Source organism: Diadema antillarum, unplaced genomic scaffold, assembly GCF_040938485.1.
Source record: "Diadema antillarum isolate AM-2024a unplaced genomic scaffold, OU_Dant_1.0 scf00000053, whole genome shotgun sequence".
NCBI lineage: Eukaryota > Metazoa > Echinodermata > Echinoidea > Diadematoida > Diadematidae > Diadema > Diadema antillarum.
Window position 1 is genome coordinate 358,246 of NW_027270942.1, and position 11,817 is coordinate 370,062.

Sequence of the window (11,817 nt, forward strand, 5' to 3'; positions counted from 1 at the left end):
TTTACATCTGTATGGAATTGATCAGGCAAGAACAAGGAGATGATTTCTATGCTACTTTATCAATGTATTCAAATTTGTGGTAAACTTTAGAACCCCCTATTATATAGAAGCAAGTTTTTTCGCTTGTTGTGCTCATTGTCGTTGTCAGTGTCGTATGTCAATACTAGAAAACCTTTTCAGCAAGCATTATTGTTGACAGGCAAGATGTAAATAGCTAATCAGCTTTTTTCTGGTTTTCTGAATCCCTTGAAGACTAGTCCCGAGTATCCTTGAGCAGGTTTCTATGGGAAACGTTCGTTATAGCAAAATCAGCTCGTCCTCAATGGGTTAAACTAACTTTATAGTTATGAGGCATGCATAAAGGTTGGCTATGATGTGCATAAAGCTCTTCACAAGTGTCATCCATCAAATATCCCATTCTGTTGATAAAAAGACAGCTCATGCAAAAATTCTCGTTTGTCTCGGGTGTTTTTATGCCTCCGCAACGAAGTGGCCGGAGGCATTATGTTTTCGGGTCGTCCGTCCGTCCGTCCGTCCGTACGTCCGTACGTCCGTACGTCCGTACGTCCGTACGTCCGTACGTCCGTCCGTCCCGTTTTGTTTTTGTCGATATCTCAAGAACCGTGTGGTGGTTTTACATCAAACTTGGTATGAGGGTATATCCTTGGGGGATAATACTTTGTGTGGATTTTAGGGTCACAGGGTCAAAGGTCAAAGGTCACAGGTTATTTTGTGAAAAAAAAATTGAAATTTCATGTTTTTCTCCATATCTCGCAAATGGTTTAAGGTATCTTCATGGAACTTAGTATATATGCTTGTACTGATGGGCAGTGATTATCTAGGGAAGTTGGGGTCGTGGGTCAAAGGTCAGGGGGTCAAAGGTCAAGGTCAACTCCTCAAAATATCACTACTTTCCTTAGAATGCGATATGCCTGAAGGTTTTTTTTTTTTAAACTTGATGTATGGCATGTATTACCCAATATATATTTTTGGGGAAGTTTCTTGCCAAAAGGTCAAAGGTCAAAAGGTCAAAGGTCAAGTGAAAGTGCTAAATTGCACTTTTTCCTCCATATCTCGAAAGTAACTCTAGGTATCATCATGAAACTTACATATTTATGCATGTTCAACCTAACAGTGATTCTCTTTGGAACTGTGAGGTCAAAGGTCAAAGGCCAGGTTTAGATAATGCTATTTTCCCATTTGATACTGAAATTATACTTTTCCTCAATACCTTGAAAATTACTCAATGCATAAACTTATAAAAGGGTCAAAAGTCAAGTAAAATCATCAGTTCCCCAAATACCTGCACTCTGACATTTTAATCATTCATCCAATTGAACCTAGTTCTAGGAAAGTGAACATTCAGCACATTTGTGTCAAACCTGTCCTTTTAATATTTTGCCAATTGTGTGAAACTGTCATCACACATTGTCAAGACATTGTACTATAGACCTATTAGGAGAACCATGCATTATGGCGGAGGCATATCAGTAGCCGTAGCGATATGTCTAGTTTCTTATATAACAAAAGACAAGCTATGATATACCGGTACATTGTGTTCTAAGCTAAGGAATGAGGAAAACACAATCTAATTCATGAATGATATGTGAGAAAGAAGAAATTTATTCATTTTGGAACAAGTGAACATATGTATGATTTGTTCTGAACCCTGGTAATAGTGGCACAGCAATATTTGGTTGGTTGTTTGCCATTGAATTACTTGCATATTCAATTTTCCTTCAAATTCTTTTTTTTTTTTTTTTTGCACCCCATTTGTCAAAATTGCGTGTACTCATGTTGAGTAACTTACGTCTTTCAAATTTCTTGTCAAAATTCAAAATGGAAAAAAGTGAAATACAATTGTAGATATCCCATTAGAGAGGCTCTGAATAACACACAAAAAATAATAATAATTCTATGTATTTATTATGATAAATGATAATTTTTTCCTTTCTCTGCATTTTTTTTTTGGGGGGGGGAGGGAGTAGTAATTTAAGATGAATTTATGTTTTTGAGGAGTGAAATCAATTTGCTTGAGTTGTATTTTGTTGCACCTTTAGTTTGCCTTTTCTTGCGCCTATTTGTAGAAATTTTCATAGATGGAACTCAACTTTGTGCAAACTGATTTTATTTCAAGAATTTCCTGGTAAAGAAATAGATATTTTGATTAATTTTATTTTTCATGTAGTTTATGTATTTCTTCCTAAGCTAGGAGAAATGAAGTTATCATATTTCAGTGGTTTTCTTGATATCAACCTGACAGATATTTCATTTATGAGTTTGAATGCATTTGTTACAAAAACACTAACTGCATCAGGTTTTATTTTAAACTTTTGTCTTGTTTGTCATTAAAATTCAGCATGTGTAAACCGTGCAAAAAGCAGACTACCAGTAAAATATTTTGAAATTTAGACTAATTACAGCTCTTTCACTGATATTGTGTAATATTATGAGGACTGAAGACATTTGGGTTCTTTTTTTTTCAGAACCATTTCCAAGTGAAGTTGCTGGGAACTGCATAACAAACAATTTATGCTTGTACATTGGCATAGATAGATTCTATGTATCTATAGGCATATATATATATATTTTAAATATATATATATATTTTTTTTTTTAAATATATATATATATATATATATTTTAAAATATATATATATATATATATATATATATATATATATAGAGAGAGAGAGAGAGAGAGAGAGAGAGAGAGAGAGAGAGAGAATATCTTATATCGTATATATTTATACACATACAATTGAACCTCTATTATCCGGCCTCCCTTTATCCAGATCTCTCTATTATACGGGCGCAATCTCGCCGTAATTTTTTTTAAATGATTACGGGAGGAAAGGGGGATTCCCAACTCCTTGAGAACTCCTACACAAACACACATGAATTTCATATTACTTCCAACATGATTAACAAACATTACATCAAATTTCCTTCCAAATTGCTTACCCTCAGACATTTTATCATCCCCAAACATCCCCAAATGTAACAATGAAAAGGTCGCAGTATACACATTACTGCATGTGGTACTACAATGGGCTACATCAGTACATGTGTATGTATATGTACATGTATAAAGCATTGAGTCTCCCGTATCCGGCCAAATCCCTTATCCGGATGAGCCCCGGTCCCGACTTGTCCGGATACGAGAGGTTCAACTGTACTCCATTAGGCATTATGATACACACATATACATGTATAGTGTGCACACACATAATTGTCGTTAATTCTGCATAAATGAAAGCTTATTGTCCAGTCTCAGTAGACTCAACTGCTTCAGAAATGACTATATACAGATATATAAGGTTATACACACACACATGCATGTGCCCACTCACACACACACATACATACATGCATACATAAATGTATACAGTGTATACATAATGCATTTAGTCACAATGGGCATGTTGTATGATGTATGATTTATTGATGATATACAGTGAATACAGAATCCCATACTGCCCTGGTGGTGACATGAAATTTGCTCCTGCAACATAACTGGTTGCTCTAGTCTTATTTTCTCTAAGGACTAAGGGTTATGGTTAGGGTTGTGATAGGGTTTTAGGTTTAGTTTGATGTGAGGATTAGGATTAGCGTTAGGGTTATGCTTGTGGGTAGAATTTATGTTTGGCTTTATATATAGTGTGCAGATGTTTCATGAGAGCAATTATTGTTGCAGGAGCAATGTCATGGAACCACTTTCTAATTGCCACTTCCATCCCATGCTTGTAGCACAAGTACATATATAAGAGCAGAAAGACTATTATCTATACATTATAGTATATGGATCTGTGACAAACACACACACACACACACACACTCACATACACACACACACACACACACACACACACACACTACCATCCGCAGTGTATTTCTAGGATGTGCAAAGTAGTGAATGCCCCTGCAAGGCCTCAAGAGTGATACACTGTAGGTGGGGGGGGGGGGGGGGGGGAGGGGAAAAAAGATGAAATACACTGTACACTATAAAGGGAAAACATACTACAATGTACAAGCGTGGCTACAAAGGTGACAAAGGGAGATCAGTTAAATGGAGGGGTTTTGCCAAGGAAAATACCCATGAAAGTGAGAGTGCACGTTGCTGCTTCAAATTACCGCGAGAATTGTTTCCGTCAGTTTCCACATCCGGAGGAGCAGGCGATTTGAAGTCATTATCTTGATGTTGAGTAAAGCCCACCGCACACTATTATACGACTTCTGGGGGGCGTTTCATCAACGAGTTCGTCGGGGGTTTTCACCGACGAATTTGCTATCAGCCAATCAGACGCAAGGATTTACACTGACAACTGTTAAAAGCTAATGAAATTCTTGGTCTGATTGGCTGATAGCAAATTCGTCGGTGAAAACTCCGACGAACTCGTTGATGAAACGCCCCCCTGGTCACACGACTGACAGACAATAGCCTCGGAATAAACACTCTTGTTTATTTCAGATCCAAAGTCGCTTAGTCGTGCACCGAAAGTCTTATAGTGTGCGGCGGGCTTAAGACGAATAACGATTAATCTCACATTAAACGCAGAGCCGGTTTCTCTGGTCTAGTAATGACAGCCAAGTTCATTTGGCGGGGAAACTCGAATCTGTCCTGAGGTTTACTCTTAAGAGCAAGTCAAATACTAGTAGATAGAACAGTATAGAAGTTCATTAGAATTGATAGAAATAAGAAATTCATAGAATTTTGAATTGAAACTCTTTTTTACAGAAAACTCGCTAATTGTGAACCTATAGACCTACATCATCGGAAATGATCATGATATTGATTCTCCCATTGGTTTGTCCACACAACGTAATTACGAAGTAATCTTGTGTGTGTCAATTATATAAATCATCATATATCTCATTTGATGAATCCTCGATTCTGATTAGTTAATCTGTTGTGTTGTTTTTTTTGGGGGGGGGGCACAAATCTAAAAAAAATTGTCTTCAATCATTTGGAATAGTACTTAAAGTAGTCATCACGGGAAAATAGCTTGATATTCATAAATAAAGTGAATTATACATTTCTGGAGAATACGAATAATCAAGTTTCAGAACGTGAAAACGTTTCTAGAACGATGGAGAGATGGTGCTTTGACACGCTTTTCTGAACGTCAGCACCCGATCTAAAGGCGAAATTTTGGGGACCTAAATTATGACGTCACGAAAGGAACGAATCTGCCCCCGAGCTGATGCGCTGTTGCTACGTGGCGCTGTGATTCAGAGCGTGAATTCCGCCTGAAATGCGTAGGCAGCGAGGTCTCTTCGTCACAGAATCAGGCACAAGTTCGTTATGATTTTTGCATGTTTTTACTTATTGAATCTATCTTGCCTAGAACTATAGTTTAGTATACAAATGTTATTTTTTAAAATTTTAGACTTTTATACTTCCGTTTTTGCGACTCAGTTTCGACTCCCAAACGGCTCGTAGGCCTACCTGAACTGGCAGTTAAGTCTGCAGAACCCTAGCTACTCGTAATCACGTATCCAGGTCTACATGATCTAGATCTAACGCCGACGGTTAGACGTTCAAAATCAATATTCGGTTCAGTTTCAGCTTTCGGTTTCATTTCATGTCCTAATAATACGAGCTTATGTACATAATTATATGAACTCCTACATCTTTACGTGTGTATGCCACTTACAGTAATTATTCAGCTATTGAAATCAAGCAGAGCGGCGAGCGCCGCCGGCATAGGAATTGCTAGAATATTAGAACAGTTACATATTGTCGGACTACTGTAGACTATAGTACTGTAGCTTGAGCGCCAGTGACTATGCTATGCTAGGCGTCAGCGTTTAGGACTATGGTGGAAAAAAAGTGTTTTTAGTCTGACGGCTGCATGAAATTTACGGAATTGAAATAGATACACGCTGTAATTAGGTGATCCGAGTATCCTCTCGGATCATCTTCTGTATCTGTACTGATTCTTTATTAGGTGATCCGAGTATCCTCTCGGATCACCTATTGTTTCTGTACGGATTCTTTCTTTATTTCTATCTCCTCAAAATTTGTGCAGAGGTTAGCTCAGAAAGTGCATTGCCTTTCAATGTCAAACTTATACCATATATGTATCATGTCCTAAAGACGACATATCAAGTAAAATCATAGTGATCAGTCGACCGTGACGTCACTATGACGTCATTATATGAAAACACATTTTCATGCATATCTCATTAATGGAATGGAATATTTCAATGAAATTTACGTCACATATATTTCAAGTCGAGCGAATTCTACTCATATTCTCAAAATTCATTTCTATTTCAAAATTTAGTACCAAGGATGGCAGATATGACTCCCTTTTCTAAATGAGAATCCAAACATCACACGGCCAATGTCTCTAAACACAGATGAAACCTGTATGGCCATGCGTATTGCGATCAGGACTCGAATCATTGATTAAAAAAAAATCGGATCACCTTAATTTGTCAGTAATGACAAATTACAATCTCTAGTTTCATATCGACTTTGCCACTGTCACTTCGAGTGTCATTGTCAATTTCATCACTCAATTCACTCTCGATATCAAACTCAAAGTCTTGTCGTACAATATGAGGTAAAATTGGACGTTGTAATGGCTCAGCCGAGAAAGCCGATGCGAAGAAACACGGGCCAGATATTGCATCCGCTCGCCCGGGAATGCGTGTTTAAGAATTACGGCCCCACTGTACTGCTGCACTCATATAGGGTTTTGATCCTTTCGTGACGTAATGATTTAGGGCTGACCAGGGCGTAAATCGGTGAAGTGAATCGATCGGTTTTAACTCGCGATTTCTCAGTGGCGCGAATGTCTTTTAATAAGTCACATTAAAAATCTGTTTCAGGAGACATTTCCCTCTGCTTTGACACCCTTTTTTAAAATGATTTTCCTAATTTAAATCTCTCGTTCTTTGTACTTTAAAGGCAATTTTTGCCATTTGCAGACAAGTGAAACAAAAGCCAAGCTTTAGTGCTTCAAAATAGTTCTACAATGTGAGTTAGGGATAGAAACAACCAATGTAAAAATGCTAATCAGTGTAATCAATGTAAAGTATTGTTAAAGGGAATGGCTAGTAACTGATCAGTGGGAATTAGTGGGAATGCTGAGGGATGATTGTTCCAATCCTTGTGGGATTCATTTAAGAGTACATTATATATCTATTCTTGTGTGAAAATTATTTGCTTCAGAATGGTCTCATATTAAAGTAATGTGCAGTTTAATGTTTCCAGGTAAGCGTCCCTGGTCAGTGACGGGGCATTAATTTGCACATTACTTGAATATGAAACCGTTCTGAAGCAAATAATTTTCACACAACAGTAGATATATAATGTACTCTTAAATGAATCCCACAAGGATTGGAACAATCATCCCTCAGCATTCCCACTGATTCCCACTGATCGGTTACTAGCCATCCCCTTTAAATACACAAAATGTGAGCAATAATATAAAAAACTCTAGAATAAACCGTCTACAGTTACGGTTTATTGAGAGAAAAAAAATAGTGATATCTCCTTACATTTTAGGCTTTATAGCAAAAGGTTTACATGGTAGGATTTTTTGTGATACAACTGACCTACACACAATATGCATCAAATGTGATAATTCGAACATTTTTTAAATCACTGCTTCCAATGGCAAACGGTACCTTTAATTACCCTTTAGTACCCAAACTGCCCCAAAGTATACTGAAACGTCCCATTACGCGCACTCTTTTGGTTCATGGCGATACAATGCATTGTAAACGCTTAGTTCCCGTAAGTCCCTTGTCCGATACGATCGCAGTGCCGTCATCGTCTTTGGAGTGAGCGCAGATCATATAGGCGACAATGTGTTCACAAGAATGTAGTGTGGGCTACCTCAAGTACGATTTCATTTACGTTTATTCTGTATATAAAACAGATATGGACTAATCTTATCTATGGCGCACATGCCCCGAAAAAGAGTCTATGTCTAGACACTACCACCTTCTCATTCTCTTTTACAAAACGTTTTTTTTTCTTCATTTTATTTTCTTTGTTTTATTTTTTGTCGTCGTTGATTTGGTTATTTGTCTATTTGTTTGCAGAATAACTCAAAATTTATGAACGGAATTGGCTGGAATATCCAGGAAAAGTTTCTACTTACACAAGCAAAAGATGATTAGATTCTGGATCCAGGATGTTTATTTCATTTTATTTTTTTTCATATTTTGAAGAATTCTTTATTATTAGAAAATAATATTAGATCATTCCCAGCATGTGTGTCCAGTAACTCCACAATAAATAGCAAGATTACTCAGCATCGTCCTCACTATACTCTACAATTATTATAATGATGACCGTTAATTCAATTTTATTACGCAGTGGGAATGTATAGGAATATGATATGGGGAAAATCCCAATGTGGGTAGAATGAACTGCTTGGCGGAGGTCTGTGCTCTCCAAGTGTTTTTTTTTTTTTTTGATTGTTTTATAGTCTATGAAATAAAGCAGAGCGATATTGCAACTACACTTATTTCTTGAATTTATCAGTGTACAAAACATGGAAATAAACTGACGGGAAAACTTGTGAAGCTCCAGTCACCATCCTATTCAATAAATGTCACGTGACTGAGTGATATCGATGTTCTGCATGGTAAACTACACGTGCATTTATGACGCTTTTATATTCCATTTGTCAAATTTTTTATCAAACTGACGATATGGTTTGTTTGATTTAATGTATTTGTTTAAGTTAACTTGAAAACGGAGTGGATATCTACTTAATTGACTGCTACAACTAAATGTAAGAAAGTAGGCCCTACTGTCAGGGCTAATTGATTGACGTGATCAATGATTTTTTTTGCACTTTCTGCTGAGACAACTGAATGAAAATACAAATATGTTGGTCTGGGCCAATAAGTTACCTCGTATAGTACCGTGTGTATGTCTAGCACACGGAAAGTGCACGTTCACGACAATGCGTCCAACAATAATATGCATAATGTTGAAATAATACATAATAATATAATATTTTCATAGCTCTGATTCGCGCATTGAATCCTGCTGTTAAAAATAATCGAATCTTGCACACAGCCGGTAATGTTGATAGTTGTGAACGAAAGTTCGTATAGGCTGAAATCTGCAGATCACATCTCTTTCCAACTGCTCTGCCATAGATGTCACTGCCTGTTGGTGATCGCTGATGCAGTAGTCCTCCTTCCTCCAGCTGCTTTTGTCGTTGCACGAGTGCAGCAATGTGGATGCTCCTTTGCCAGTTATCCCAGGCATTGTGGACAGGAAAGCGAGCCGTAGTTGGCCGCGAGATTTTTTGCCGTTTACAAATCCAGTCAGGACTAAATGTTCCGTTTGCCTTTTCCTCACGACGTTATACCTAAAAAAACAACAACAAACAACAACAACAACGACCACCACCACAACAACAAAAAACACTGCATCTGTCGTTTCCTGACGTACGAGACCATGCAGTTCATTTTCCGCCGATGCCATCTGTAGCACTCCTGCGTTTCATTTTCTCTCCGTCTATGATATTCTCATCGTTCTCGTGTATCACCATACTTCAAAACTTTCTATCCTGTGTCTCGTTGCTTTGTTAATTAATTGTCCATGTCTCTGCGCCATACGTCATATCTGATTATAGTGTATGTCCTCAAGAGCCGACATGTGCATACCACATCGTGTGTTTATAAATGACCGTACTGCTTGTTTTGAAGTACCTGTCCTACTTAGATTGCAAATGACGTCACTCAGTTTTGCCATTGTGTAACTGACATTGTTTTAATTTTCATTCTTCCCGAAGTTTTGTCTTGATCTCATTCTATCGTTCATTCTCCTTGCCCTTTCTCTGCTTTGATTTTCCCTCCCCTTCTTTGTCTCTTCCTTCTCCTCCTTCTTTTTATTATCTTTTTTATTACTTTTTTAAATATTATTTTTATATACATTCTTTTTATACAATTCATTCTTTTATGTAATATATCATATTATATTATATTATGTTATATTATATTATATTATGTTATATCATGTATCGTATTTATGTTTAATACTCTACGTTATATTTTTATGTATTCTTTTATATCAAATTTAAGTTTCCTCTATGATTCTGTTTTGTTGTTGTTTTTGTTTCTCATTTTGAAAGAAGGCCTACATGTACTCGTAGAGACAGAGTTAAAAAAAGAAAAGCAAACAAACACAAGGTCACACTGTACGTCACTTTCATGGCCTCATTCAGCACTTTAGAAATGAGTTTGGAAGTTGTAATTGTTTGTTAAACTCCCCCACAGGGTCACCACTGCATGCCAGTCAAATATCTTTCGCATTCATGCGAGACCATCTTTATTATGCAAATGGGGATCAGTTCAGTTCAGTTTTATCCACCATCATTTCAGCAGTAAACAATAAGAAGACACACAAAGATACATAATTATATACTAAGTAAACGTAAAACAAAGCAAAACAAAAACAAAAACAATTGAACTTTATGATGGGAACCCCAAGAGAAGCAATGCTTAGATATTAATATGCACGTAAGACAAAAAAAAAAAAATCCGTTGTTGTCTGCACATACATGATTTGGCGGGAAAGAAAAAATGATTTCCATTATGTGAGTACGATGACAGTAGATTTTAATATCTGAAATCGTGATAAAGTAAAACTATTGTGCTTTATGTCTTCTGGAAGATCATTTCATAATTTGGGGAATTTTACTTGAAATGAGTTAAGGGCTAATGTTGTGCTTACCTTTGGTTGACACAGTGAATTTCATTGAAGAGTATCATACAAAATAATGAATAGAGATATTTGAGACGAACGAATTATTAAACACACTTGGTAATAATCGAGCGTGAAGCTTAGCATTTAACATTCGAGGGTAATTTAAATTTTGACGTAAATATCATGATTCAGAGGTAAAGCGTTGTGGTCTGTTTAAATAAAAAAATAACCACATTAATACATTGACATATCATAGCGGACTTTGTAAGTGTCTCACGCACACGCAGTTGCTTACACCCACCCATTCCACTTTCCTTTGTTCTGTATCGTAAGAACCACGTGACTAATGTGGCTAATTTTGATTTTTCTCCCATGCAGTTTGATGAAGAGGCAGGCAAAATAATATGACACCATGTTCAAACAAGATGTCCTGACGGTCAAATTTGTTACCTATTTTAGTAGGTATAAGAAAGATAATGAGATGATGACATACAATGTAGGTCTCTAACTAAATAGGGATTAACGAGTGAAGTACGCTGTTAATCGCTATGATGCTTTCATACTATCTCACACTTGATATACCAACAAATGCACATGTACATACAAACATCTTATCTAAATATGATGTGCGTGTGGTATGCGTGTATGTGTATGTATGTGTGTGTGTGTATGTGTGTGCGCGCGCGCGTAGAGATCAGTGGTGTTTGTACTATATGTAAAGATATTTAATGTATTATCTAGTTATTGCCTGAATCAAAAGAGGCTATATACAGTGTATTATGTTATTGTCTAATATGCCTGACGGGCATACTTGAGTGTTCTTAACCGCGGGAGAGGACGGAGGGCGTAATTTCCAATGTCTCGGTGTCTTCTTTCCTCGTCTTTTATAACCGCCTTTGTGACTCGTCAAGTAACATCTTCAGTTACAATCAGCGACTGGCCTATAGCTGTATACAATGACAGGGCGTTATGAGATGGGTCTGAAAGAGATAAATTAACTGCCCATAGTTTCGGTTTTCAAATGGATGTTTTACACCACAAGTATACAGTGGTTAAACCATGCAAGTTCGCACACTCGTGTAAAAGTAAGATGAGAGAGACAGTATGTGTATGTGTGTGTTTATGTGTGT